The sequence below is a fragment of the Pectinophora gossypiella genome, unplaced genomic scaffold, assembly GCF_024362695.1.
Source record: "Pectinophora gossypiella unplaced genomic scaffold, ilPecGoss1.1 Pgos_46, whole genome shotgun sequence".
Lineage (NCBI taxonomy): Eukaryota > Metazoa > Arthropoda > Insecta > Lepidoptera > Gelechiidae > Pectinophora > Pectinophora gossypiella.
The window spans coordinates 636,556-641,815 of NW_026063256.1; the positions used below are offsets into that span (position 1 = coordinate 636,556).

The 5,260-nt window shown below is 33.7% G+C and overlaps 1 long non-coding RNA gene across 1 annotated transcript; it reads left to right on the forward strand.

Moving 5' to 3' along the window:
* Nucleotides 1-1,373: 1,373 nt before the first annotated feature.
* Nucleotides 1,374-4,392, forward strand: LOC126381351 (uncharacterized). The gene is made up of 3 exons (XR_007568774.1): nucleotides 1,374-1,685; nucleotides 1,753-1,959; nucleotides 2,655-4,392. It is a non-coding gene; the product is annotated as an uncharacterized LOC126381351 (long non-coding RNA).
* The last annotated feature ends 868 nt before the right edge of the window (nucleotides 4,393-5,260 follow it).

The following is a 5,260-nucleotide window of genomic DNA, read 5'->3' on the forward strand; positions in this document are numbered from 1 at the left end:
CTAACTTACTTCATATACCTACCTACTTACTTACTTAAATATTCTAAAAAAATCTTAATAGTAATTAACTATCGCCTATTCTAGTCACACAGCATAAGTAGGGGCAATGCAATTAATTTAAGTAGATAGGTACCTAATGCCTGTTATTAAGTAAAGTTTTTTTCCATGGCTGATGTCAAGCGGCTATTTTAGACATTATAATGATAATGATCAATCAATGGTTTCGTAAATTGGATTTAACATAAAAAATGTGCATTAGGTATTAAGCTCGTTAAAATCTAAATACTTACCGGCACCGATGCATGTTACAGCAGTCTCGTCATAGAGGCCCTGCTGCCCGTCGTCGACGCGACGGCGAAGCATTGTAGAGCACGATGGAATTTCAACGCTTGAACGCTTCATCTGTAAACAAACCACTTCTGTACTATTTGTGTTTATCTAATAGACAATAAAATAAGAATTACTTATAGCTTTTAAGTAGGTAGGTACTTACCTTTTAATGTTTTCACTTTCATTATGTGAAAAAGAGAAAATCAGTACAGTAAGTTAGACCTTGCAATTATAATAATTATGTTTACTTATATAACTTTTTACGATTTTAAAGATTAGTATCTTATCATATATCTAAATATTTATAAATAATTGTTAAATTATTAATAACAAAATCGACTTACCTTTGGAAATCTTGAAATACAAGTGAAAAAACGCTTGTCACTTTTTCGCGCCAACGGTTTGGGTACGAATTTACTTTTTTTTTCACGAGACTAACAAAGAAATTCTGGCAAAGCAGATTCAAACAGCCAATATCGAAAAATATTGAGGTACTTATTTACTTCACTTTGTCGCATAGATGTCGATGGAATTAATAAATAAGCAATATAAAATCTAATTGCTTTTTATCACTTCAGTACCATTTAACTTTTTTAAATAAGCAACAAAGATTGAGTATTTTCATTAATTTTTGCGTGGGTTTTTGGCGGGAAAGATGCTTTCTTCATTGAATAACCTAAATATTTAATACGAAGTGAACAAGTAAACGAAAAATTGCTTTAGTGTTATTATATCGGAAAAATATATAAATATAAAGTATAAATAAATATTCAATAAACAAAGTGGTACTATCTATTTTCTCTTCGTGCCAAGAAGCCGCTTCATAACTCAAAAGCTTATGGGGACTTTTGAGTTAATTCGTTTGGGGTTCGGAGTAGGAGTCTACTCCGAGGGTGGGGGCTTAGGTTTCATCATCATCACCTTTCATCATTTCATTAATCATCAAGAAAAAAAATACGTCAGACATGGTTGTATGGGCATAGTTCCCTTTGCCTTACCCTTCGGGGAAAACCAAAAAAAAAAAAAAAAAATTGTGACTTACAAGTACAAGGCACTGGCCTAAATTCTAAATTGGATATTGAAAATTAAAGACAAGGCTTAGGCCTATTTTTGATCGTGATTTTCGAATTTTAAATTACTAAAGTCAAGGCTGTATGGTCCTGAGATCTTTGCCTGCCTTATATAAGGCGAATTTAAACAACAACAACAACATCATCGAGTCGAGCCCTACTTCCTTGTACAAACTTGCGTTGACATTCTACTGTAAAATGTAAAAACTTCCAGAACCATTATGTGTTTTGGATAGAGCCAAAATGATAAAAGTTTGTGGATAATGTTCGTTGATAAATTGCAATGTAAGTAACATACAATACAATACATAGAATCAAATGACACTATTATTATAAAGTTATTTATTTATAGGTGTTAGATGCTGATCGACTTTGTCATACTAACTCATACTAAGAGATGCAAGCAACAACAAGTTTCCTGAAGAATGTTCCAGCCCGAGAGTTAGAAACAATGTGTCTGTATAAGTTGTGGAATATCTTTGTGAAGGCATACAAGAGGACAAAATCACAGGCCATAGGCTTATGGAAAGAAATAAAGAGTGACATATCTCCAAGACAGGTAATAAAGTATTAAAGATTTTAATTTACATTGTGTAAGAGCCATTTAAAAGTTTTATGAGTGACAATCATGACGGACATTCCAATTGCCGTTCCCCAAAAAATGATACATGGCATTGTTAAGTTTTTTCTTCGTTTAAATGTCTAATTTCATGGATAACAGACATACCAATGCATCTTTTATCTTTGTTTTTGGTTATAAATGATGATGATATATGATGATTCATACAACTTCCACCTATTATTATTCTGATCAAAATAAAGAGAAGCAATATACCTAGATAGCAATGTCATTCTATACATAATGTGATCCGAATATCAAGAAACAATTTTTTATATTATATCATTCTGTCATTACATTACATTTTTGAATAATTATGTATCCCAGCAATGAGAAAATAGGTAATTATCAGGTTAAAAGTGAACAACACCAACTATCATGTGTTTGGGGAACGTCCATTGGAAAGTCCCTCATTGTTAAAGGCAATTTAATTATGATTAAAACATTGTTTTAAGTTCAATTTAAAGTTGGCATATTTCAATTCCATCCCTAGACATTTAATAATATTGTTACAGTCAGGCATATTGTGCAAAATATATTATTGTACATGTATGGGGCATCTAATTTGTATTTATTGGCTCCATGGGACATCAAAACTACAATTATTTTTTAAGAACATTCATATTTGTTTTCAGATGCTTGATGGATGTTTGCAGAATGAGCTCACCTCAAATGCATTAATACCTAGCGAACATAAGAGCTGTGTTAAGTGTGCCATTGCATTGTATGTAGCTATTTATGTTCATAGATGTTGTTAAACTATGAGCTTAAATCACTTTATAATTTATATTATCATGTCATTAAATAATTAAAAAGCTAGTTAGGAACATAACCCATATATTTTAATGTTATTATCTATACCTACTTACTAATATGTTCAGCTGATCAGCCAGCCATCTCCTAACCAAACCGGGGATCACAAAGTAATTTTTGTGTTAGTCCCTACTGGGATTTGAATCTGGGACCTCCGGATGTGAGCCCAACAGTTAGCCACTGGACCATGGAGGCCGAGAGTACTTGTTAAGTTGCTGTTTTATTTCAACTACCTATTTGATTAAATGTAGAAATAAAGAAGAAAATGTATGAGTATGAGTTGCATCTATAATATTTTAAATATATAATAAAACAACATATTTCTAAAAATATATCTTTCATTATCTTTTAATACAATTGTTTCGTTTTAAAATTATTTTGAAAAATATAAATAGTAATCACGTCGTTTAGCGCCACTTTTACTGAAAAGGTCTCACAATCAGTGTTTTTTGTTGTATCAAAATTGTTAGTTGCATTTTAATGCAGGTACCTACCTACTGGCATTTAACTTATGACCTCTTGAGAACAGATTTCCACATCAAACATCCTTTGATAGTTTTTATTGGCTTAAATACAAGACAAATATTATTACAAAATCTATAGGTACCAAGGTACAAATGAGTGACATTCCAGGCTACTTTCCCCAAAAAACAATATAGATGGCGCTGTACAGATGTGCGATCGTTTAACCTTCTAATTTTATATTTTTAATAGTAATCACGTCGTTTAGCGCCACTTTTACTGAAAAGGTCTCATAGTAGTCAGTGTTTTTTGAATTAAATTGGGATAATTTATTTATTGCCATTATATTATATTTTTGAATAATTATTTATCCGAGTAGTGAGAAAACGGGTATTTACGTTTTTATGACGTTAAATCTGGACAGCGCCATCTATATTTTTTTTGAGAAAGTAGCCTGGAAAGTCATCCATTAGTTCTATTAAGTACCTGTTTACTAAATATGCAAGAGTAACGTGTGTTATTGGTGCTGATTCCAGTACACACAGTAAGTTTATTTGAAGTTAAACCTGTCATTTTATTATCAGCCGAAAAGGAAAGGGACGGATGATTGAAAACTGTACCTGGATACCTTCACACGACTTATTTAAACTATGATAAGCGCTAATTACAGTACCCAATCCACTTAGAGCGAGGCGTCAAGGTCACATCGAGATTGGAATAATCGACGCTATTACAGTAGCTCGTGGTGGTTACTCCTCACCAACTCGCTTGAGATCGTGGTTACCATGGTTACGCCCGGCCCCACCGATTTGCTATTAGACTACACGATCTTGATCGACATGCCCGTGACCTTGACGCACCGGGCAGAATGGATTGGAAAGTGTAATTGCCGCTTCGTCGTGTGAAAAAAATTTATAATCCAGGTATCTATCTTATGTTATGGTAGCAATGTCACATCACTGGTGTTGGTCGTGTGTGACGCATCCCTATTATTTTAAGAAAAGACTATAGTGTCTATGATTGTCTACGGCCTCTCTCTGACATGTAATGGCGTAGGGTGTGTTGCGTAAATTAATTAAACTCCTCTCATTTACTAAAGTGTTTTCTATTTTCTTCCTCTGACCCATAACCCCGAATATCTTAGTCTTGCCAGATATGTCTCCCTGATACGAAGCAGATTATGAAGATCGAGAAGTATTTCCATAGTCACGTTCCGATCTAACTCGGGATACATTATTTTTATTTTTACCACCCGGGGCTCGTTATGAAAAACTAAAATTTTGTATGACGGCCATTTTGTTTTTCCACCGTTTTGATTTTTTTTCACACGCGACAGAATTAGACCAAGACTTAAATAGGTCTGACGCAATTGAACGAACAAACCCCTTATACATCATTTTCACTCCCGAGGCATTTTCTGGAAAAACAACATTTTGTATGGCAGCCTTCTTGTTTTCCTACCATTTTGTTTTTTTTTTTCACCGGCGATTGGATTTGACCAAAATTTAAATAGGTTCAGTGAAAGAAAATTTGGTTCAGGTGCGATAGGTTTGCCAGGCCGTGGGGCGTCTCCCTGATGCGGAGCAGTTTTTGAAGATCGAGAAGTATTTCCATACTAAACATGACTATCCGAACAAACCCCTTATTTTTCTGGAAAAACAACATTTTGTATGGCGGCCATCTTTTTTTCACCGGCGATAAAATTTGACTAAGATTTTAATATGTTTGGTGGAAAAAAAAATGTTCCAGGTGTCATAGTTTTTCCAGGCCGTAGGGTGTCTCCCTGATGCGGAGCAGTTCTGAAGATCAAGAAGTATTTACATACATTGTTTTTACCTCTGAGACATTTTTTGGAGAAACAAATATTTGTATGGCGGCCATCTTGTTTTCCCGCCATTTTGTTTTTTTTTTTCACCGACGATAAAATTTGACTAAGATTTTAATAGGTTTGGTGGAAAAAAAAAAT